Source organism: Hemitrygon akajei, chromosome 27 (assembly GCF_048418815.1).
Source record: "Hemitrygon akajei chromosome 27, sHemAka1.3, whole genome shotgun sequence".
NCBI lineage: Eukaryota > Metazoa > Chordata > Chondrichthyes > Myliobatiformes > Dasyatidae > Hemitrygon > Hemitrygon akajei.
In genome coordinates, this window is record NC_133150.1 from 44,505,799 (window position 1) to 44,529,417 (window position 23,619).

The following is a 23,619-nucleotide window of genomic DNA, read 5'->3' on the forward strand; positions in this document are numbered from 1 at the left end:
AAAAGCCATGCAGAATACAAACCCGCTTTCACAGAGCTAAAACACATCTGAACAGTGCATCTGCCTGTTTATAAACTGTGTCTTTTGTGGACATAGATAGAAAAAAAAATCCATAATGCTTGCCCTGTTAATGATTTAATACCCTATTGTATCTGTCGCCTGTACTACCTATGAATAAATATAATCTCTTTATCGCCCTTCCGCAAAACATTCTCCAAAGGATTCTGTTCAAATGCGCTACTCTAGACTGGGATGAATGCTTAATCCTTTGGGATTGTGGCTGCTTTAAAGGATTAAGCCTCGTATTTATGTATCGGTGTTGAAGTGTTGTGGAGCAGAGTTGCTGACGGTAGTGAGATATAAAATCAATCACTGGCCGCCTGTTTACACATGTGGGGGGTGAGACGGCAGGGAAGGTCGACGAGGATTCATTGGAGTCTTGGTGTGCTGACAGTTCACACCTGTGTTATTAAAGCAAGATCGGTGATCGTGCGATGAAACTTCCAAAGCAATGGCGAATGACAATGTTCTGAATTTTCCACAGTCAAACTAGTGAATGGTGTTTCCTCTTGAAACATAGAGCCATTCGGCCCATCGAGTCCATGCTGACCTTCACATATTAATTTAAATTAGTCACATCAAGTCGTCGTAAGTGTAAGAGATGCTGGTATTCCTGTGCAACACACACAATCCTGAAGGAACACAGCAAGAACGGCAGGGCAGACTTGTTGGGCTGAATGGTCTCCTATGTCTTATGGTCTTACGGCTTCATGGCCTTAACTCAGGCAGCATCACTAGAGACGAATAAGTAGTCAACATTTCAGGCTGAGACACTTCATCAGAAGGGGGAAGAATCCGGAATGAGAAGTTGGAGGGAGGGCAAGGAGTACAAGCTGGCAGGTGATAGGTGAGACCAGGTGAGGGTTGCAGGAGGAGAGAGAAGGGGTCATCTCTTTTTCCATTCCCCATTCTCATCGCTTCTCTTCTCCTCACCTGCCAATCACCTCCCTCGGGTACCCCATCCTCCTTCCCTTCTCCCCATGACCCACTCTCCTCTCCTGTCAGATTCCTTCTTCTTCAATCCTTTACCTTTTCCACCTGTGCCCTCCCAGCTTCTCGTTTCATCCCCCTTCCTCTACCCACTTACCTTCCCCCTCACCTGGTTCCACCTATCACCTGCCAACTTGTACTCCTCCCCTTCCCTCCACCACCTTATTCTGGCTTCTTCCCCACTCACTTCCGGACCCGATGGAGGGTCTCATTCCAAAACCTTGACCACCTATTCCTCTCCGTGGACGCTGCCTGACCTGCTGAGTTCCTCCAGCATTTTGTGTGTGTGAGTCAAGTTTGTTTACACGTGCACAGGTACGGTGAGGTAGAGGTGCAACGGAAAGCGTGCAGGTAGCAGCAACACAGGTACGTAGGTACAGGCAACACACAGAAAGTAAATTATACAAGTCAGTGCAGAGGTAGGGGAAGAGTATCATTGCAAAAACAAGACCTTGGTTAAATAAAAAGACACAATCAGAGACAGGTCTAGGTGATCTGCAGTGTCCCGTTATTGAAGTTGGATTAGAGTTGTGCAGGTCAGTTCAAGAACCGAGTGGTTGAAGGGAAGTAGCTGTTCCTGAACCTGGTGGTGCGGGACTTCAGCCTTGTGTGACTCCTGCTGGATGTGTTTCTCTCCGGATTGCCCCCACCTCCTTGCATAGTTCTGCCACCAACTCACCTACACGTTCAGGGCAACTTTTCCCGCTGCTGTCTGTCAGAAGTTTGTACAATCTCCCCGTGACCGCGTGGATTTCCTCCGGGTGCTCCGGTTTCCTCCCACTGTTCAAAGATGTATCGGTTGGTCGGTTAATTGGTCATTATAAATTGTCCCTTTGATTAGGCTAGGATTGCTGGAAGGGCTGGGAGGGGCAGTTCTCAATAAATAAATAAATACTGTACCTAATTAATCTACCAACCGATGGGGGGGAATCCAGAGGACCCAGATAACGTACAAACAGGGGATCACAGGGGATAACATACAAACTCCTTACAGATGGTGGCAGGAGTTGAACCTGCATTCCCCTCACTAGTACACACTGTGCTCCCCTTACACTCTCCACATTCCTACTGTAATACTAGTTTTACGATCATTTGAGTTGTGTATGACGTTCTAATGGACAGGTTCCCAATCTGGGGTCCACGGACCCCTTGCTTAATGGTAGGGGTCCATGGCATAACAAAGGTTGGGAACCCAGGCGCTAAGGGCTGCTCTTTTGTTGGGTCTTCGGGTGGCTGTAGATGCCGATCCATGACCCACATAGTTCTGCTCCCTTCGCCACTTGCTTAAGCTTCACTGCGGGACTTAATCTGGGATGTTAGGGTGGATTCCCTTAATAAAGAATGCCTCTGTGTGATTTTGCTTAACATATAGAGGCTGATGCACGGGCAGGCACTACATAGTCCTTGACAGATCGGGGTCAGAATCCGGTGGCATGGAAGCAAGACGACTGGGGACCCTTCACTGCTGTTGTGGTATGCCATCACCTTCCACAGTTCCACCGTTGAGGTCTTTCTTGGATTGCTCTTTGTCTGGAACCACCTCTTGACCTTACAGCCATGGGTGACCCTATCAGGAGCTAAACTCCAGATGGCATCATTCTCAAAATCTCAGGAACTCACAACCTTCTCCAAAGTGCTGATCCTTAGAGATGACATCTTCACTCTACCTTGAGGCAACCAACTTGGCTTTCCTATTACCTCAGAAGCACATTTAACCAATCGTACGTCATCCAAACTCAATGTCATCCGAGGGGTTAATGGGGAGTTTTTTTCCCCGTCGAGTCAGCATGGACAAACCAAATGACACCACGGTGTATTTACAATGCACTTCCAGGTGCTGTGGCTCCGCTGAAGATTTATTGACCTTAATTAAGAGGCATCCACCTCGAAGCAACAAGCAAAAAAATCCTGAACACGTGAAAAATGTTCACCATCTCTGCCCCTCCCCATAGCAAGAGGGAAATAAGAATCAGTGGTATCTGATGGGCCATAGATTCATAAAGCATGACAGCACAGAAATAGGCCCTTCAGCCCATCTACTCCATGCTGAACTATTCTTTCTAGTCTCATTGACCTGCACCCAGACTCCAGCCCTCCACACTCCTTCCACCCATGTACTTATTCAAACTTCTCCTTAATGTTGAAATTGAACCACGTCCAACACTTCCGCTGGCAGCTCGCTCCACACTCCCAACCACCCTCTGAGTGAAGAAGTTCCCACTCATGTTCCCCTTAAACATTTCACCTTTCACTCTTAACCTGCAACCTCTAGTTCCAGTCTCACCCAACCTCAGTAGAAAAAGTCTATCTATACCCCTCATAATCTTGGTAACCACTATCAAATATTCCTTCATTCAGTCAGTGGTGGAGGCAGATACACTAGTGAAGTTTAAGAGACTACTGGACAGGTATATGGAGGAATTTAAGGTGGGGGGTTATATGGGAAGCAGGGTTTGAGGATTGGCACAACATTGTGGGCCAAAGGGCCTGTAATGTGCTGTACTATTCTATGTTCATTCTCCTACACCCCAGTACATTTAGACAGAGACGTAACATAAAGATTTTTACTCCTCATGTATATGAAGGATGCAAGTAATAAAGTCAATTAAATTCAGTTCAATGAAGTCCTAACCTATTCAACCTTTCCCTATAATTTAGGTCCTCAAGTCATTGAGACATCCTTGTAAATTGTATATTTCCACACACACATGATAAGAAAACCTGAATCTGAATCACCGTCAAAGTCAGTGTCCCAAGAAGGCATCCATTATTGAGGTCTCTCGCTATCTGGGATATGTCCTCTTCTCATCAGTAGCCTTAGGAAAAAGGTAGTTAGGCCTCCATTAGTCTCGATAGACCATGGATTTGCACCTTGGAAAGTTTCCAGGGCACAAGCCTGGGCAAGTTTTTTTTTTATGGAAGACCGGCAGTTGCCCAAGCTGTAAGTCTCCCCTCTCCATGCCACCGATGTTGTCCAAGGGAAGGGCATTAGGACCCATACAGCTTGGCACCGGTGTCGTCACAGAGCAATGTGTGGTTAAGTGCCTTGCTCAAGGACACACACACACAGCCTCAGCCAAGGCTCGAACTAGCGTCCTTCAGATCACTAGACGAACACCACGCACCAACACAAGGGAGGAGGTACAGGAGGCTGAAGACCCCCACTCAATATTTTAGCAAACAACTCTTCCCCACCGCCATCAGATTTCTGAATGGCCAATGAACCCATGATCATTACTTCACTATTCCTCTTTTGCACTGTTCATTTAGTTAAGATAGTCATTCAGTCATTCTTTCTTCTCCCAATTTTTATGTATTGCACTGTACTGCGGCCACAAAGCAACAATTTTTATAACATACGTTAGTGATAATAAACCCGATTCTGATGCCGGAGATGCCAGGGTGCCTCTCCAAGAAGACCACAGAATGGGAATTGGTTTATTATTGTCAGATGTATTGAGGTACAGAGAAAGGATTGTCCTGCATACTGTTTATACAGATCAATGTACTGCATGGTGCATTGAAGTAGCACAAGGTAAAACAACTACAGAATGCACAATAAGTGTAACAGCCAAAGAGAAACTACAGTACAGTCAGACAATCCGGAGCAAGACAACAAACGGATAATTTTTTTTATCCCTGACGTCCTTGATAATATTTTCCCTCAATCATCATCCCACTGTTTGCTGTGTGCAAGTTAACTGCCATGATTCCTTAAGATAATTGAGATACAGTGCAGAATAGGCCTTTACAGCCCCCCCAGCCTCACTGCCCAGCTACCCCCGATTTTAATCTTAGCCTAACCACAGGATGATTTACAACGACTAATTAACCTATCAACCAGTACGTCTTCGGACTGTGAGTGGAAACCAGAGCATCCGGAGGAAACCCACGCGGTCACGGGGAGAACGTCCAAACTCCTTACAGACACCGGCGGGCATTGAACCCAGGGCGCTGACACTGTAAAGCATTGTGCCAACCGCTACGCCCCTACTTTACCAGCCAGAAAGGAGATGAGTGGGTAATCCCGAACAAGAGAAAATCTGCAGATGCTGGAAATCAGAAGTAATACACACAAAATGCTGGAGGAACTCAGTAGGCCAGGCAGCATCTGTGGAAAAGAGTAAACAGTCAATGTTTCCGGCCGAGACCCTTCATCAGAATGAGTGGGTAATCCAGCTGTCACACAGGTTGGTGACTGAGATTATAACTATCATCCACTCACTGACTTTTCTCCCCATAAATTATCCCACGTGCCCTGGGAAACGCGCCTATTTGCTGCATAATTAGCGGACGTAGGCCCCACCCGTTTGTACCTCATTGGCTGGTGCAATTATGTACTTTGAAGACTTATTATTTACGTATAAATATTTTCAACATGTCAAAGTATCCTTTGTAAATAGTTTAACACATGATAAGATAACTACGCAAAGTATTTGCTACTTGACCGCTGAGTTCCTCCAGCAGATTGTGTTCCAGATTCCTGCAACTGCAGTCTCTTGTGTCTACAAAATATAAGTTGCTTCTTTCTGTAGCTGCGGCATGAAATGGGGGGGGGGGGGGTTGTGGTGTTCGCTGGTTGAACCCCCCCCCCCCCCCCACTTTCACATCTCTGAGGCCTCCAGTTTACTGATTCTGGCCCGTTTGGAAAGTCGTGCTTCAGAAATTATTGGTAACAGCCCAGCCCGAACATACCATGACGTGAGAACAAGGCTGTAGATAAAATTCATGTAGATAGGAGGCATCCCTGTTTAAAATAACAGCTTTCTATTTCGGAGTTACACACGCAAAAATGTTGGAGGAACTCGGGGGGTCAGGCAGCATCTCCGGAGAGGAATTAAAAAGTCGACGTTTCGGTCCAGGGCCCTTCATCAGGGTCTGGGTCTCCATTTTAAAACTGAACCATTTGCAACTACTGTTATGAGTGTATTTCCGTCCAGTTTAAGGCATGGCCTTTGAGGAGTTAACAATCCCCGCAGCCAGAGCTCCTCCTCTTTTAATAACAGCCTGTGCCTCCCAGAAGGTATGCTCCGTCGGTATTGGCCAGGCTGCCGAGGAGATAGAGGGGGACTGAACGCTGATCTCTTCTGGCTGCGCTAGGAGCCGCGGTCTCCCAGTCCGGCCGCTCGCTGAGAGAGGAAGAGGGCGGAGGGGGCGGAATGCAGCCAAGCTAGAAGACGAGGGGGGAGAGGCTGCTCACGAACAGGAAGAACAAAATAAAACAGCCGCCGAATCTGGAAGAACTGACAGACCAGGAAAAGGCGCTTGGAGGGGAAAGTAAATTTGAACAAAGAAAGTAGACGAGAGAGAGAGAAAAAAATTGAGAGATTTAGCTTGTGAAAGAAGTTCATTCCGGGTAAGTCCAACATTTTATTAATTGTAAAGTACTTGAGGTTTGTTTTCCATCCATGTGGGTTATGATAACTTTATTTTGTTTTAAACCTCTGTGGGTTTAAAACTTCACAGCTTGGCCGTTTAATTTGGTAAAGGTTTCTGTCTGCGCGCTAGCGGGGTTGATCAAATGGATTGGATTCCCTTCGTTTATAATCACTGTTCCTTTGATCTTTTAGTTAAATTGCTTCAGTTGTGGGTATTTCTGAAACTGCTCCATGGTAACCGTGCCCAGAAACAGATCTGTTTTCAGGTGTTCGCTTGAGAGGACATTTGTTGTCCGTGCGGTTCCGAAATGACAAGTGTCGCGTGCAGTGCGACCCGGGCTGGGCAGAACTCGGGGTGCGGACGCTGGTGGGCTCTCTGCCCGGCCCTCAGAGGGAGGTCTAGAGCTCTGCCTTCTCCCGGACACTTTCTCCCGAGGAGGAATGAGACAATTAGGACGTCCGGTGGACCACCAGCGGCCGTACCCTCCCCGCCCAGCCTGGCCGGAGCCCTGGCACACGAGTCACTTCCCTCCTCGACTCGGGAATGGTACTTGCTCATCCCTTGCGCTCAACTATGAAATAGTGACCTGAAACTCGCGGGGTTGGGGGGCGGGGGGGGGGGGGGAAATGAGGAACAAATGTAAAGAGTTGAACAGAGTTCTAATAACATCTGCTATGTGGAGGCATGTTGGGCCGCTGATACTATGAAGTTAACATGTGGTGGGCTTCCTGCAAACTAGTTCAGACCTCAACTCAACTATTGATCCAAATATTTAGATTTAAAGATCTTTGCAGAAGATTAAGACGGGGTAAGAGTTCTGGTATACTACCGTCACTGTGAATAGTTCATCACTATGCCCGATCCCGCTACCATTTATATAAGTACGAATGAAGGCATAATTCCGTTGCGACACATTTCTGAATTTAAGAAAACGGGAGTAAATTCAGATATCAGTGGTGCAAAGGGACTTGGGGGTCCTTGGGCACGTTTCCACCCAGGACCTGCGCTCTTCTCACTGCTGCCATCTGGAAGAAGGTACTGGAGCCTCGGGACTCTCACAATCAGCTTCAAAAACAGTTATTACCCCTCAACCATCAGGCTCCTGAACCAAAGGGGCAACTTTACTGAATTTCACTTACTCCATCATTGAAATGTTCCTACAACCAATGGACTCAATTTCAAGGACTCTTCATCTCATGTTCTGTTATTTATTATTACTATTTCTTTTTTTTGTATTTGCACTGTTTGTTGTCTTTTTGCACCCAGGTTGTCTGTCCTGTTGGTGGAGCCTTTCACTGATTCTATTATGTTTATTGGATTTACTGAAAAATCTTCAGGGTTGCACAACATATGGTGACGTATTTACTTTGATAATTTACTTTGAACTTTAAAGGTTAACTTGCAGGTTGAGTTAATGCTGAGGAAAACAAATGTAATGTTAACATTCATTTCCAAAGGACGAGAATATAAAAGCAAGCATGTAGTGCTGGGGCTTTATAAGGCATTGGTCAGACTGTACTTGGAGCACTTTTAGGTTCCATATCTAAAAGGGACGCGGTGGCATTGGAAAGGGTCCAGAGGTCTGGAGAGGGTTATAAGAATGATCCCAGGAAAGAAAAGTATAAAATGAGCATTTGTTGGCTTTGAGCCTGAACTCACTGGAGTTCGGAAGAAAGAGGGAGGATCTCATTGAAATCTACTGAATATTGAAAGGCCTAGATATGGAGGGGAAGTTTCCTACAGTGGGAGACTCTGGGACCGGAGGGTAGAGCCTTAGAATGCAAGGATGTCCCTTTAAACAGATGAGGAATTTCTTTAGCCAATGGATGGTGGATCTGTGGAATTCATTGCCACAGACAGCTGTGGAGGCTAAGTCATTGGGTATATTTAAAATAGAGGCTGATAGTTTGATTAGTCAGGCCATCAAAAGTTATGGTGAGAAGGCAGGCGAATGGGATTGGGAGGGATAATAAATCAGCCATGATGAAATGGCAGGACAGATTTGATGAGCCAAGAGGCCTAATTCTGCTCCTATGTCCTATGGTGAATCAGTAACCTCTGTTTACAAATGAGTGGAAAGTGCAGAGCTTTGGAAGGGAAAGATGATTGCTTTCTTGCCAAAGATGTGAATAGTTTAAGGCAAAAGGAAGCAGGAACCTTGGTTATATCTGAACTGCTGATCTCGGATTGCAAATGGCACATTTATTGGGCCAAAGCTAGGTAAATGTCCCTAGTTTAGAAGGGAGGTTTGGTCAGCATGGATGAGTTGGGCCGAAGAGCTCGTTTCCATGCTGTGTTACTCAACATTTTGAGATTCCTCCTAACGTGAGTCCTGCTTGGTGGTTCAATAATATCAGTGCCGGACTCCGGAGCGAAGGTTCCCAAGTTCAAATCCAAGTCGGGTTGAGCTAAGAACTCAGCCTCGTAAAAACAAGAATAACTTGCTACAGGAACACCGTCAAGATGGTGCCCCGATAACTTCACTGCTGAGTTAAGGGCTATTCTTCTAATGTGAGTAGTTTTTCAGCCTTCACTCTGACCAGTGGATGCATTGACTGTTCCATAGCTTCAGGCTAGACAAATACCACATCATTACTGAAACAGTTGCTGAGCTATCAGGCTCTGATACCCAGTCGGAGATAATTATTATCCTAAATTCTGAAATGGGGAGGAAAAGCTCGAGCAAAACACTGGAGGAACTTGGCAGTTCAGGCAGCGTCCGTGGAAATGAACAGGAAGGTAATGTTTCAAGCCAAGACCTTTCTTCATGACTGGAAAAGAAGGGGAAGATGGGGGGTGGGGAAGGGGGAATAGCTAGAAGAGGATGGGTGGGAAAGGTAAAGGGCTGTCAAGGAAGGAGTCTGATAGGAGAGGAGAGTCTACCATAGGCATTTGTGTTTAGTTGGGGATGACCTCTCCCATTGGTGCTGCCCTCCAGTGTTAGATCAATAGAATTGCAGTCTGGACTGTCAGGAACAATCATTTTTTTTTATTAGTTTTTCAAAACATTTTACAAGATTAAACGCCCCAAATCCCAGTGGGGAGCATTAATACAGTGCAAGATTAAGCATACAATAACAATATGCTACAAACGAAGAGAATTTAACAAAAAAGCACCTAAATTAAAAACAAGTGAGCTTAGTGTCCTCCCCAATCCCCACAACACAAGAAAAAAAACAACAATTCCAGACCGACCACCACACAATATAGAGAGTATAAGTCCGGACAGTCAAACTCCCAGACTGTGAATACACTTAGTAACAGAGGATAATAATGCCTACTACCAGAAAAAAAAGAAAAAGGGAGCTGAAAGCAAGGGACTGAAAAGAAAAAAAAAACCCTAGTCAAGAGGAAGGTTATGAAAATACTCGATAAAAGGTCCCCAGACCTTATGGAACTTTAGATCCGAATTAAGAACTGAATAATGAATTTTTTCGAGGTCCAAGCAGGCCATAATGTCGTTAAGCCATTGCGCATGAGTGGCGGGGCAACATCTCTCCATCTAAGGAGGATCAAGCATCTCGCCAGGAGAGAGGCAAAGGATAGTATTCGGCATTTGGTCGGACCCAGACATAAATCTGTCTCGCCCCAAAAACCGAACAGAGCAATTAAGGGGTTAGGTTCTAGGTGCTGATTCAGAATACCCGATAATGTAGTGAAGACATCTTTCCAGAATTTCTCCAAGCTAGGACAGAACCAGTACATGTGGATGAGAGAGGCCACGCCCCTCTTGCATTTATCACAAGGCGGACTAATGCCAGGGTAGAATCGAGATTGTTCATAGAGCCCATATGTCTAAATCTAAACTATCTTAAACTGTAAAAGGCAATGGCGAGCACAAAGGGAGGTTGAGTTGACCGATTTGAGAACTGAGTCCAGGAACAATCATTTTGCATGACTTGTTGCTCAAGGTCTTGGACTAAACGTGTTTTCGTATGTGACTGTTCTTTTATTCTCTCTCATTATTTTGAATGTGCACATATTTGAATGTTGGCCCCAGAGGAACACTGTCTTGTTTGGCTGTATCCATGTATGATTTGAGTGATATCTAAACTTGATTAGATTTGAGGAGGAAGGGAAGGAGGAGGGGCACCAGGTGATAGACAGGTGAAAAGAGGCTAGAATGGGGAATAGGAGGGGGGAGGATTTTCTTTTACCATACTGGAAGGACAAATCGATATTCATGCCAACAGCTTGCAGGCTACCCAGATGGAATACAAGGTATTTCTCCTCCACTTTGAAGGTAGCCTCACTGTGGTGCAGGAGCAGGCCATGGACCACCGTGACTGAGTCTGACCAGCTGTCTCTGCTGCCGGCTGCAGAGAGATTTAGCCACTATAGATCTGAAATAATATTCAGTTCATTTTCAGTATTGTGGTGAGCTTCCTGATAACTCACAGTAAATTATGATTTTCTTCCCCTAAGCAATTAATCTTATCAATTATCGTAGTTAACCCCCACCCCCTCTATTACCTCAATCACTGCACAATAAGCACTTTAAATATTTTTATAATACAGTTTACATTCTAAGTGCTGATATTTAGGCAGATTTTATATCCTATCTGTACTTAAACCTTTAACTTTATTTTAATACCATTAATTATTCTTTAAAATTGTGAGCGTTGCTGTTTTTTTAGAGTCGTCATAGAAAAGTACAGCACAGAAACAGGCCCTTCAGCCCATCTATTCCATACTGAACCATTTAAACTGCCTAGTCCCATCAACTAGACCATAGCCCTCCATACCCTTACCCCTATCCAGACTTTGCTTAAATGTAGAAACCGAGCTTGCATGCCCCACTTACGCTGGCAGTTCGTTCCGCACTCTCACCACCCTCTGGGTGAAGATGTTACCCCTCATGTTCCCCTTAAACTTTTCTCCTTTCATTCTTATCGCATGGTCTCTGGTTCTAGTCTCACCCAACCTCAGCGGAAAAAGCCTGCTTGCATTCACCCTATCTATACCCCCCATAATTTTGTATACCTCTACCAAATCTTTCCTCAGTCTTTTATGTTCCAGGGAACAAAGTCCTGACCTAAAGTTCTGCTGCACGCCTGACCTATTCAATCTTTCTTTATAACTTAGGTCCTCAAGTTCTGGCAGCATCCTTGTGAATTTTCTTTGTACTCTTTCAACTTTATTTCCATCTTTCCTGTAGGTAGGTGTTTCGTTGCATGTCACGCCCTGACCAACCCACCAAAGCAAATTCCTCATGCATGTAAATGTAGCTGCTCCATACAGTCGATCCTCAATACGCGTGTGGCTGAAGTTTGCGATAAGCAGTCCTGCACAGGGGGTTGGATCTCTTGCACCTTTGTGTACAGTGCATGGTGATTCTGGCCACGTGACTACCTCACAACTCAGAGACGCGCATCCGTTCCTGACCTTGGCTGGAATTTTCATGTTCTCCCTGTGATATTAAAGAGTGTCACCCTCCCTCACTCTCCCCCCAAGCATTCTGGTTTGCTGGATTAGTTCATTCCTGAAAATTACACTCAGTGTAGATGAGTGGAAGAAGCATGGGGGAGGGGGGTGGGGGGGGAGGATGCTGATGCGCTTGGAAGTAAATACAGGGCTGTGCAAAAGTATTAGGCACGCGTAACAAAAATCTGTAATCAAAATCAAGGTTAACACCGCCGGCATGTGTCGTGAAATTTGTTGACTTTGCGGCAGCAGTACAATGCAATACATTATGGAGAAAAAAGTGAATTATATATTTAAATAAGTAGTGCAAAAATATAAATTCAAAGAAAAGTTGTGAGGTATTGTTCATGGGTTCAATGCCCATTCAGAAATTGGATGGCAGAGGGGAAGAACCTGTTCCTCAATCGTTGTGTGTGTCTTCAGGCTCCTGTACCTCCTCCCTGATGGTAAGTGAAGATAGTTTCAAAAATAATGAATTGATATTTAGAAACTTTTCAAAAAATTACTATAAAGAGCAGTAAACAGTAAAAAAAAAACACTAATCAACATTTGGTGTGAGCACCTTTTGCCTCTAAAACTGAGTCAGTTCTCTTGGGTACACAGTCATGCAGTTTTATTAGCAAACTGGCTGGTAGGTTGTTCCAAGAATCTAGGAGAACTTGCCAATTCTTCAGCAGAATTTGGCTATTTTGCTTGCTTCTGTCTCTCCAACTAATTCCAGACAGCCTCGATGTTGTTGAGATTGGGCTCCATGGAGGCCATATCATCTGAAACCATATATTTAAAAAAAATGTTGTGCCTAAGTCTCTTACACAGTGCTGTGGATCATAGGGAAATAGCTGGGGGAAATGAGACTCAACAATAGCTCTAACAGCTGGCATACACTTGATGGGCCAAATGGCCCCTTCCATATGATAAGAGAAAACTGTGCCAAAGGAGTTTTGCTGTGGAAGTAAAGTGGTAACTATATTGTACAACAATTTCTAACATTTATAAAGCCAAGTCTGTCGTCGGATGTATTACCGGAAAGGACTGGGGGAAGAAGTGATTTTCAAAAGAGGAAGGAGAGGAGAATCAGAATTGGGTTTATTATCGTTGACATACTCTATGACATGAAATCTAGTGTTTTTCAGCAGCAGTACAGCACAATACTTAAAATATACTCTGTATCTGCATCGGCTTTTCGTTTGGAGAGGGCTGCTGCACATAATTGGAATAATCTGCAGTGATTTGCATGATGGCCAGTTCCATCATGGGCACTAACCTCCCCAGCATCGAGGACATCTTCACATGCTGATGCCCCAAAAAGGCACCATCCATCATTAAGGACCCCCATCACCCAGGCCATGGCCTCTTCTCTTTTCTACCATCAGGGAGGAGATACCAGAGCCTGAAGACACACACTCAGCAATTCAGGAATGGCTTCTTCCCCTCTGCCATCCGATTCCTGAATGAATGTTGAATCAATCAACGCTACCTCACTATTCTATTTTCACCAATTTAATTTAACTTTATAAATGTATACTTTAATTTAGTTTTTAATACCATGTATTGCGATGTACCGTTGCTGCATAACTCTGCGCCTATATCTTAATGCCTTGTTAGTCAGGGTATGAAGGGATGTGGGGAGAAGGCAGAACATTGAGACTGAGAGGGAAATGGGTCAGCCATGATGAAATGGCAGCACAGACTTGATGGGCCAAGTGGCCTAATTCTGCTTCTGTGCCTTATAACAACAAATTTCACCACCTATGCCAGTGATGTTGAACTTGATTCTGCACCCACTCCCTGACAGCAGTAACAAGAAAAGAGCATGGGTTCCCATCTTTTGGGTGAACAAAACACGAGGCCACGCATATCCTGGGACTAGATACTCAGGCGTAAGGCAGGAGTTTCAGTCTGGATCTGACCTGCATGAGCACTGATCAGGTTTGTGGCTGTCCTCAATGGAATGCAAAGTACAGACACAGATGCCCCTCTGTGAGAGGAAACGGCATTGCAGATGGATTTTGCGTACTGCTCTACTGTTGATATAAGGGGGAAAGTGCTGCCTAGCATTCTAATATTTCAACAATTCAGGAAGAGCATCTTCCCCTCTGCCATCAGATTGAACATTGGACCCATGAACAGTACCTCACTACTTTTTTATTGCACTACTTAATTTAACTTTAAAAAAAATATATATATATATATATACACACTCTTAAAAATGGAATTAATGTATTCCATTGTCTCGCTGCTGCAAATATTACAAATATCACAACATATATGCTGGTGATATTAAATCTGATTCTGATTTCAGACCGAGAATCTTCAAGACAAAGTGCCTTGTTCTGGTAAAGGGACTCTGCCAGAAACATTGACTCTTCATTCCTCTCCACAGATGCTGCCTGACCTGCCGAGTTCCTCCAGCATTTTGTGTGTGTATTGCTCTAGACTTGCTGAGTCAGAAGAATCTCTTGTTTAAAATAAATCTGGATTATTTTAGGGAGCGCCGTATTGCAGTGGGCAGTACTGCTGTCCCGCCCACCATATACCTTCTGTAATTCAGTTTTTCTGTATTGCAATGTACTACTGCTGCAAAAACAACAAATTTCACTACATGTGCTATGATATTAAAGCTGATTCTAACCCCTTACTGGCTGTAAAATTGCACTCGGATGCAGTTTCTCTTGTTATTCATCCTATATATTTCTCCACATTTTATTCCATATTTGTACTTTAGTCTCTAACTTTAGTTTAATATAATCTTTTATTCTGTATAATTGTTGATTTTTTTTTTTTGGTTGCATGTATGTCCTGACCAACACAGCACAGTAAATTCTCAACCCATGTCAATGTACTCTATATGGCGAAAAAAGTTGATCCTTTTTTACTTTAAGAAATGTGACAATTAGAATCAGCAATTGGTTATCAGGCCGCTCAATAACCACTGAAAATGTTTTGTCTACTTAACATGATTTATGGATATAGACTTCTTAAAATCAAAGGCAACTTTCACACATCTGGCTGGTGAAAGGTGATTCAGTATTTCCTGTATTGGGTGGTTCACTGTACGTCACTAATGTCCCTCCAGTCTGGCTTGCTCTTTACGCTCTGGTGCTTCGGCTAAGCGAGAGATTCCTGTGCACGAGATTCTGCAGACGCTGAAAATCCAGAGTAGCGCGCAGAAAATGCTGGAGAAACTGGACAGGGCAGGCAGCATTGATGGAGAGGAATGGTTGCATTTCGGGCCGAGACCCTTCGGGGCTGTTTTGCTGCATGAACCCTTTGCTGTTGGCACTGATTTCTACAGAGTTCTGGATTACTCCAGCTCAATTCACTTTGGTGTTTCTATCTCCTAGTTGATCAGCAGTCAAGAAGTCAAACACAGCTGGAGGCCTGTCTTGGGGGTAGAGTACTGTCTGTATAGGTGGGTGTGAGTTGGCAAAGGGGCTTGCTTTGATGCTGTTGTGTTCTGTGTTGTTCTGCTGAGAATCATGGGCATGCTACGTTGGCACCAGAATGCGTGGTGATACTTGTGGGCTGCGCCCAGCACATCCCTTAGGGCAAGTGTTCCCAACCTGGGGTCTAATTTTTTTTTTTAAAAACTTGAACCCCTGTCTTGGGGTGTGTAGGTTATTAACACAAATGGCACATTTCACTTTGTTTCAGTGTGATAAATTTGAATCTGTCAGTGGTCTCTTCTCTCTTGGGCTCAAGTAAATCCAACACACAATGCTGGAGGAGCTCGGTGGGTCAGGCAGCATCTATGGAGGGGGATGGAGAGTCGACATGTTGGGTTGAGACACTTCATTTGGACTGGGAAGGGAAAGGGCAGATAGCTGGTGGAGCATTTGCTGACGGGTACTAGATGTTCCAGCTGAGGTAGGAGACTGGAAAAGAGGGTCATATTGTCGTTTGCACAGTGAAATGAAACAACTTAATTAGAGAAACATTGTATGCACATAACATCAAATAAGTGCCATTCACAAGAAAAACAAACTATACACTTTTTTTTTACAAGAAAGAACACAAGTTTACTCCTATCAGGTTACTTTGACCTTTCTGCTTGAAGGAGAGCAGTCATCCTCTCCGGTACATCCTCCTAACTGAACCATCTTGGTGAATCTGCACTAGTCGGGGTTGAATTTTAACTGTTTCTCCTTGAAACGGGTGTCTGTGGGTGTTGAGTGATGTGGGTGTAAACGTGGCTGGTAGCTCACCGCATCGAACCTCAGCAACCTGTGGTGTTGTTAAGACCCGTAGAACAATACTGAGCAGGCTCTTCAGCACGTGATGTTGTGCTGAACAAATTAAACTAACAAGACCCATCGCCTGTCTCCATCCCTCCATTATCCGCATATTCATGTGCCTATCTAGAAGGCTGTTGTACACCCTCAACACTAGGCCTCAAATACCAACTTCGATGACTGATACCCTGAACACTAGACCATGAATGACAGACTCTTGGATGACTGGTGCCCTAAACTCCAGGTCTTGAATGCTGGACTCTCCAACGGCCAGTACCCTGAACACTAGACTTTCAATGCCAGTCTCTCCCTTGACCAGTACACTAAACACTAGGAATTTCTGATGACTGGTACCAGACATCCTATCCTGCAAAAACGCATTTCAGGGAGGTAGCACCCCCGCCCCCTGCAACCCCGTATTCTCTCCCTCCCGCCCCTTGCAACCCCATATTCTCTCCCTCCCACCCCACCCCACAGTCAACCTACAAGGGTGTATGTAATAGTTTAGTGATTTTTGTCTAATCTGTAAAGCAAGTTGGGTATATGCAGAAAATGTGACATTAAAATATGTACTTATATTATCATGGAGTCATGATTTTATTCTATTACAACTTTGTCAGTCTACAGGGAGTTTGGCCTCATCACGTAGGACATCAATAGAGTAGCTTCTTAGCAGCTAGCCAGCTAGTTTAAATAACGTTAGCTATGCTAATGAACGAATGACACCTGTTAAACTCACTTCAACATGTCTTTTCCATTTTAACCCACCGTGGGCAATAGAAAAGTCACTGTTGCAAACAGTGCAGCGAGCAACACTGTCATTATTTTTGAGGTTGACTGTAAAGCCCGCCCACAGAGAAAACTGATAGGTCTATGTAGCATGAAGAGAGACCAATCAGGATGCTCCCTCTCGCTCTCGCTCTTCCTCTCCCTCTCCCTCTCAAAAAAAAATCGATTTCCAGTATATTGTATATAATCTGCGGGCGTCAGGGAGCCGCTATCAATATGTGGGAGACTCCCAGAACTTCCGGGAGAGCTGGGATGTTTGTGGTACCCTGAATACCAGGCCTCAACACTGGGGTCTCTGATGACTGGGACCCGAACAGGAACGCTAACCCATGGTTCTTGGGCAGAAAGACGAGGAGGAGTTGCATGCCTCCAGCTCACTCTGGTGCAGCAAAGACAATATGGACAATCTGCATTCTCTCACGAAGGTTCAGTGATAGCTGCAGCACAAGAGCTCGAGATTCTGTGCTGTAAGTTTCTATGGCAACCCCAACCGCCCACCCTCAGTTATTGATCCATTTACCAACATTCTATATTAGAATTGATCTGTGCAAATGGTACAAAAGACAAGTGTACGAGGAAAGCTGAACGCCTGGAAGAAATCCATGCAGTCACCTCCTCGTGCTGCAGTTTCCTCCCGCGTTCCGAAAAGGCATATGGATTAGGGTTAGTGAGTTGTAGCCATGCTACGTTGGCACTGGAAACGTGGCAATATTTTCAGGCTGCCTCCAAGTACATCCTCAGTGTTGGTTGGTGATGCAGAAATGGTGCATTTCACTATATGTCTTGGCGTATGTATTCATAGAAAGGAACAGCACAAAAACAGGCCTTTCAGCCCATCTAGTCTGTGCCAAGCCATTTTAACTGCCTACTCCTATCAACCTGCACTGGGACCATAGCCATCCATATCCCTACCATCCGTGTATCGATCCAAACTTGCCTTGAGTGTTCAAATGGAGCTTGCATGCATCACTTGCACTGGCAGCTCATCCTGTGACCCTCTGAATGAAGAAACAAAGCTAATCTTTCTTTTCAACGTCTTTCACGGTACCTCAGATTATGTGACAGTAATGAACTAATTTACGAATTCGTAGTGTAATGTCTTCTGCCTGAAGCTACGACTATATTCAACCAACCGCTGCTGAGATTGATGTGAAGGACCAGATTATGGGTCCGTCTCACAGCAAGGAAGTATCCTGTTTTATGCAGATCAATCTAACCAAAGTAAAATTTGCTCCCCAGCAGGCCTCCCCACAGTGTGATACACTTGAACTCGCGTGCTTGTGTATGTTTCACAGTGTGACGTTGTTGGTTTGAGGTTCCAACGGAGATTTAAAAAATAACGGATAAAATTAGTCACACATTTCCAATATGAAAGCCAAAGGTAACATTATGCTTCCTGTCAGTTCCCTGCCTACTTTTATGCTGTCTATATTTTTTTATTACTTCAAACTGACTTGAATCGGAACCAAAAGCCATGTGCTTTATTTATTATTTCTCAAAATATTCCGTAAGAAACAATACGAGGCATCAAACAGCAGATTTAATGACAAAGTCCACATGCAACAGTAAATGGATTTTATTAGTATCCTGAATATTGAGGTTAGATTGCATTCTAGTGAGTCTCTGTCTGTTTCTGTTAATCTGACACTAGTAATGGTGCGATCATTTGAGTTGAGTGTGATATTCTTCCAAGGCAAGAATGCCAACTTTTTTTTATGCCATGGATCCCAACCATTAATCAAGGGGTCCATGGACCCCAGGTTGGGAACCCCTGTCCTAAGAGGTTGTCTATTGGCGGGTCCTAATGTAGCTGTAGAAGCTGATCCAGGGTCCACATAATGTGAGATTTTAGAGTGGAGAACGTCTGTGTGTGATTTTGTTTAATATGGGGAGACTGGTGCGTGGGCAGCCACCACGTGGTCCTTGACGATCGGGGTCAGTGTCCAGTGGCAAGGAATGAAAGGCAATTGGGGACCCTTCACTGCTGCAGCCTTCCTCCACCTTCACTGCCATTGCGATGTGTCAATATCTTCAGCCAGCTCCACTGTTGAGATGTTGGTTGGATCGCTCTTTGTGGTGACGCTCCTCAGAGAAGATTAGACTGTGCTGGAACACCACGGGCTGTTTGATGTTGTGGTGTTTGCCAAGCTTGGCAATTAGCTTGTAGATGTTCCATCACTGTCTGGGAAAAGGCACCGAAGCATTCGGGCTCTCACGACCAGACTGTGTAACTGTTTCTTCCCCCGAACTATCAGACTCCTCAATACCCAGAGCCTGGACTGAAACCTTACTGCCCTATTGTCCTGTTTATTATTTATTGTAATGCCTGCACTGTTTTGTGCACTTTATGCAGTCCTGGGTAGGTCTGTTGTTTTTTTAAGTAGTTCAGTCTAGTTTTTGTACTGTGTCATGTAACACCATGGTCCTGAAAAACGTTGTCTCATTTTTACTATGTACTGTACATAGCAGTTATGGTCGAAATGACAATAAAAGTAACAACTTAGCAGTTGAGGTGACTTCCTCTGTGCGCGGTTGTTGGTGTACCTCTCTGGGAGCGTTTGCGTTCAGAGAGAAAGACCAAAAACTGTGCAATGAGGATGCCACGTCGACTGGTGGTGAAACATCTGCAAACTAATTGCTAATCTCAGTGAGCACCTCAACCTGCGCTACTAATATTCACCACCAGCCAAAGCCACTGGCTGCCTTTAAACCATTTTTTTTTTAAAGAACTTGTCTGTGAAAACTTTCCTCATAACACTTTGCCCAAAGGGGAAAGTCTCCAGCCATCATTTAGGAACGTGGAACCAATTGCAGGCAATCTGGGAAACTGCAGAAACACGGGAATATCCCATCACAGCAATGTGACAACAATGTCGTTGATTGGGAAGGGACCTCGGCTCAAAACACACAGCGGAATCCGGGTTATTTCAACCTTGCACACGAAGATGCATTCATCACTCTCTCCTGCAGTGCGGGGCTGCCCTTTGCACGATGGAACTTTCAACTATTATTACAATAACACTGGCTCCCCACTTTAGGGCAGTCTCGGTCCTTTCGAGGTTCTTTATTTTTGAGGTCTTTTTAAGGTTGCGTTTCCAAACTATCATGTATTAAATGCTGCCCTTGTAGATCTCCGTGCTTACGGATGGGCAAAGATTCAGTCTGATATATAAAGGAAAATTTATCGATCTGACAGAAAGAAATCCCTTTCACCCTCCTCGGCGCGCGCGAACAGAAACCATGTCCATTAACTTGATATGTAGTCAGTGTTTCTATACTGTGGGAATGATTCGTTTGCTGACTGGTTTCTTGACCACAAACTGAGTGGCATGTTAGACTATTTCAGAAGGTATTTAACATCCCCATAAGTTGGGTTTTGTCACGCCAGGGTCAGCCTGAAAGTATGAACACTTGGAGTTTGAAGCAAGCACGCGCACACACACGGAATTCTGGAGGTTTTCAGCAAGTCGGGCAGCATCTATGGACAGAAATAAACAGCTGGCTTTTTCCGGCCAAGACTGCTCTTCAGATCTTGGTCAGGACCCCTGCTGAGTCCCTGCAGCATTTTATGTCTGTTGCTTAAGGTTTCCAAAATCTCTCTTGTCTATAATTTGGAAATTAAATTCCCTAATTGCCATGTGGGGCTTGAAAAGGCCTCAAGAATGGTGACAGCGGAGGCTTGTCTAGTACCTCCTCCACTGCGACACGCGGAGCCCAGACGTGCTGAGGGTCACCATAAAGCACTGGTCTGGGTAAGCAAAGCCTGTCTGATTGTCAGCATCGGTGAGCGCACACAAGCTGAAACAGTGCTGTTGCTGATCTGACTGTTAACGCCTTCATTCAGTGCCTTTCCCTGTTCTGAAATGTAAACACCGAGGAAATTCTCATCTGCCTGTCAGCTGGGACAAGAATCAAGCTAGGGTCAAGATTGTTGTCATCTGCACAAGTCCCTGAGTGTACAGACACGATGAAAACCTTACAGCGGCGTCACAGGCACAGAGCATCAGATGTTCAACATTCACGAGAAAAAGATAAATTAGAACAAATTACACACTCTTTTACAAGAAAGGACACAATTAGAACAAAACAGAAGCCTGTTGTAATGCAAAGTGATTAAAGTGGTCACAGTATTTTTAAACTGTAGTGATAGTTTTTGCCAGTTGGTTCAAGAGGCAAATGGTTGAAGGTAACTAATATTTATATACAAAATGCAGAGATTAATATCCCATTCCACAGGAAATGCCACAGAAGTCCGTTGTAGTTCAAAATGGTCAGTGTTGCCATACTGAGGTAGTGATAAGGGTTGTATTAGTTGGTCCAAGAACCAAATGGTTGAAGGGAAATAACTGTGCTTGAACCTAGTGGTGTGGGACTTCAGGCATACCGTCTGCCCGCTGTGAGAAGATGGCATGGTACAGAAGATGGGAATCTATGGATGATGCCTTTTTGAACCACCTCAGTAGTATCTACAGTTCCTCTTGCCTGAAAATCTGGGATCTAGCCCTGGAGGCCAGGAAGTGGCCTGCAATGGGTTGGAAATCTAGAAGGTGGCATGGTGGGGAATCTCTGGTACAGATATTGCTGCCTTAAAGTAGACCTCTTGTAGGAATACCGATCATTTCACATTCCTTATGGTTCCGTTGCCCTGTCATTCCGTCTATCTCAGTTCCCTTTCAGTGCATCAGAATCGATCGCCCTGCCGATTGTTCAATCTGTAACTCCTTTAGTACCTCGGTAGGGAGGTGGGCCCACCCTCTCCACCAGCCAAGCAAGATTTTGGTGGTGCTTCTGGCAAAGGGGCATTCTGCCAGGTGATTTGGACAGCTTGCTCAGGAATCCATCCAGCAGGAAGAGAGGAACTATTAGCGGTCCGTGCCCATCGATCCATCGAAGTTGATGGAGTAGTTGGAAAGGAGTTTGGTGTGCAAGAGATAATGTTGAAGGTCTATAAAGGTCTGGTTAGACCATGCTTGGAGTATTATGTTCCATTCTGGTCACCTCATATCAAGGATGTGGAAGTTTTAGAAAGCCTGCAGAGGAGATTTACTAGGATGCTGTCTAGATCAGAGAGCATGTATTATGAGGGAAGGTTAATTGAGCTATGGGGCTTCCCTCTTTGGAGTGAAAGAGGATGAGAGGCGAATTGATCGAGGTGAACAAGAGACATAGATAGCCAGTGCCTTTTACCCCAGGGCAGAAGTACTAATACAAGAGGGCATAATTTTATGGTGATTGGAGGGAAGTATAAGGGAATGTCAGAAGTAGGTTTTACACATTTGGAAGGGCACAAAACACACAACTGAGGCAGATACTTCAGTGACATTTAATAAACTCTTAAATAGTCATCTAGATGATAAAAAAAAATAAGACCATAAGGGTATAGGAGCAGAACTGAACCATAAAAATGGAGGGCAAATGTTTAACCTTGGAGCATCATTGTGGGCTGAAGGACTTGTGCAGTGTCCGTAAGAGTTCCTGTACCGCAGTGTCTCCCTCTGCAGATGCTGCCTGACATTTTGTGTGGGGCTCAGGATTCCCAGCCTTCGCCGATCAGGACCTAACAAGTGATGCGGTGCTAAATTTTATCCGTGAAGCTCTTCGTGATGGTTTCCGATGCTCAGTGGTGTGACGTGTAACACGTGTGTGTTGTCATTGCATATTCAATACCATAATGATACAAGGGAGGCATTAAGGGAGATGGAGACTGTGAAGTGGCCATTTTTAAACAAAATCACATTAATCTAAATTGAAAACACTCCACTATTGTACAATCCCATTTTAAATTTTTAAAAAACTAAAGTCACGGGTAGCACAGACGAAACTAAAATACTTCCATTTTCAGTACCAGTCCTCATTGAGAGTTCAGAAGTGGAAAGGGTGAGCAATTTCAAGTTCCTGGGTGTCAACATCTCTGAGGATCTGTCCCGGGCCCAACATACTGATGCAATTGCAAAGAAGGCACGACCATGGCTATATTTCATTAAGAGTTTGACGAGATTTAGTATGTTGGCAAATTTCTACGGATGTACCATGGAGGACATCTTCACTGGCTGCATCACCGTCTGGTTTGGGTGGGGGGAGGCGGGGGGGGGGGCTACTGCACAGGATCAAAATAAATTGTAGAAAGTTGTGACCATCATGGGCACTAGCCTCCGTAGTATCCAGGACATCCTCCAAAAAGGCAATGTCCATCATTAAGGACCCCCACCACCCCTGGACATGCCCTCTTCTCATTTGCTACCATCAGGTAGGAGGTACAGGAACCTGAAGGCACACACTCAACGATTCAGGGACAGCTTCCCCTCTGCCATCCGATCTCTGAATGGACACCACCACCTCACTAATTTTTTTTTTTTGCACTGCTTATTTAATTTAACTATTTAATATATATTCTCACTGTAATTCAGTTTTAATTATTATGTATTGAAATGTACTGCTGCTGTATAACAAATTTCATGACATTATGCCAGTGATATTAAACCTGATTTTGATTCTCATCGAGGATGGCGTTTATCCCCACGGTACCCAGCTACCTCAAAACACCTCTGTCACCCGGGAATGCCATGTGTTCCTTTTCTACAGCTACCCAGGCATGCTCCCCCACCCCCCTGGAGGTCAGCCTAGCTGCCCATCTCCAGGACAGAAGATAACTACATTTGTCAATCCCAGGAGCAGGTTAACTAGGACATCCTGCTTGGCCCCTCTGTATTGGATGACCAAAGATGAGGAGAGTGGGGCTAGAATG

The 23,619-nt window shown here is 44.7% G+C and overlaps 1 protein-coding gene across 1 annotated transcript in view; it reads left to right on the plus strand.

The window, feature by feature from the left end:
• Positions 1 to 5,906: 5,906 nt before the first annotated feature.
• LOC140717334 (prickle-like protein 1) overlaps positions 5,907 to 23,619 on the plus strand; it is a 105,543-nt gene continuing 87,830 nt past the window's right edge. The window contains exon 1 of the mRNA XM_073030814.1: positions 5,907 to 6,406. The gene's annotated coding sequence lies outside the window, so the exon portion shown is untranslated. The remainder of the gene's footprint in view (positions 6,407 to 23,619) is intronic.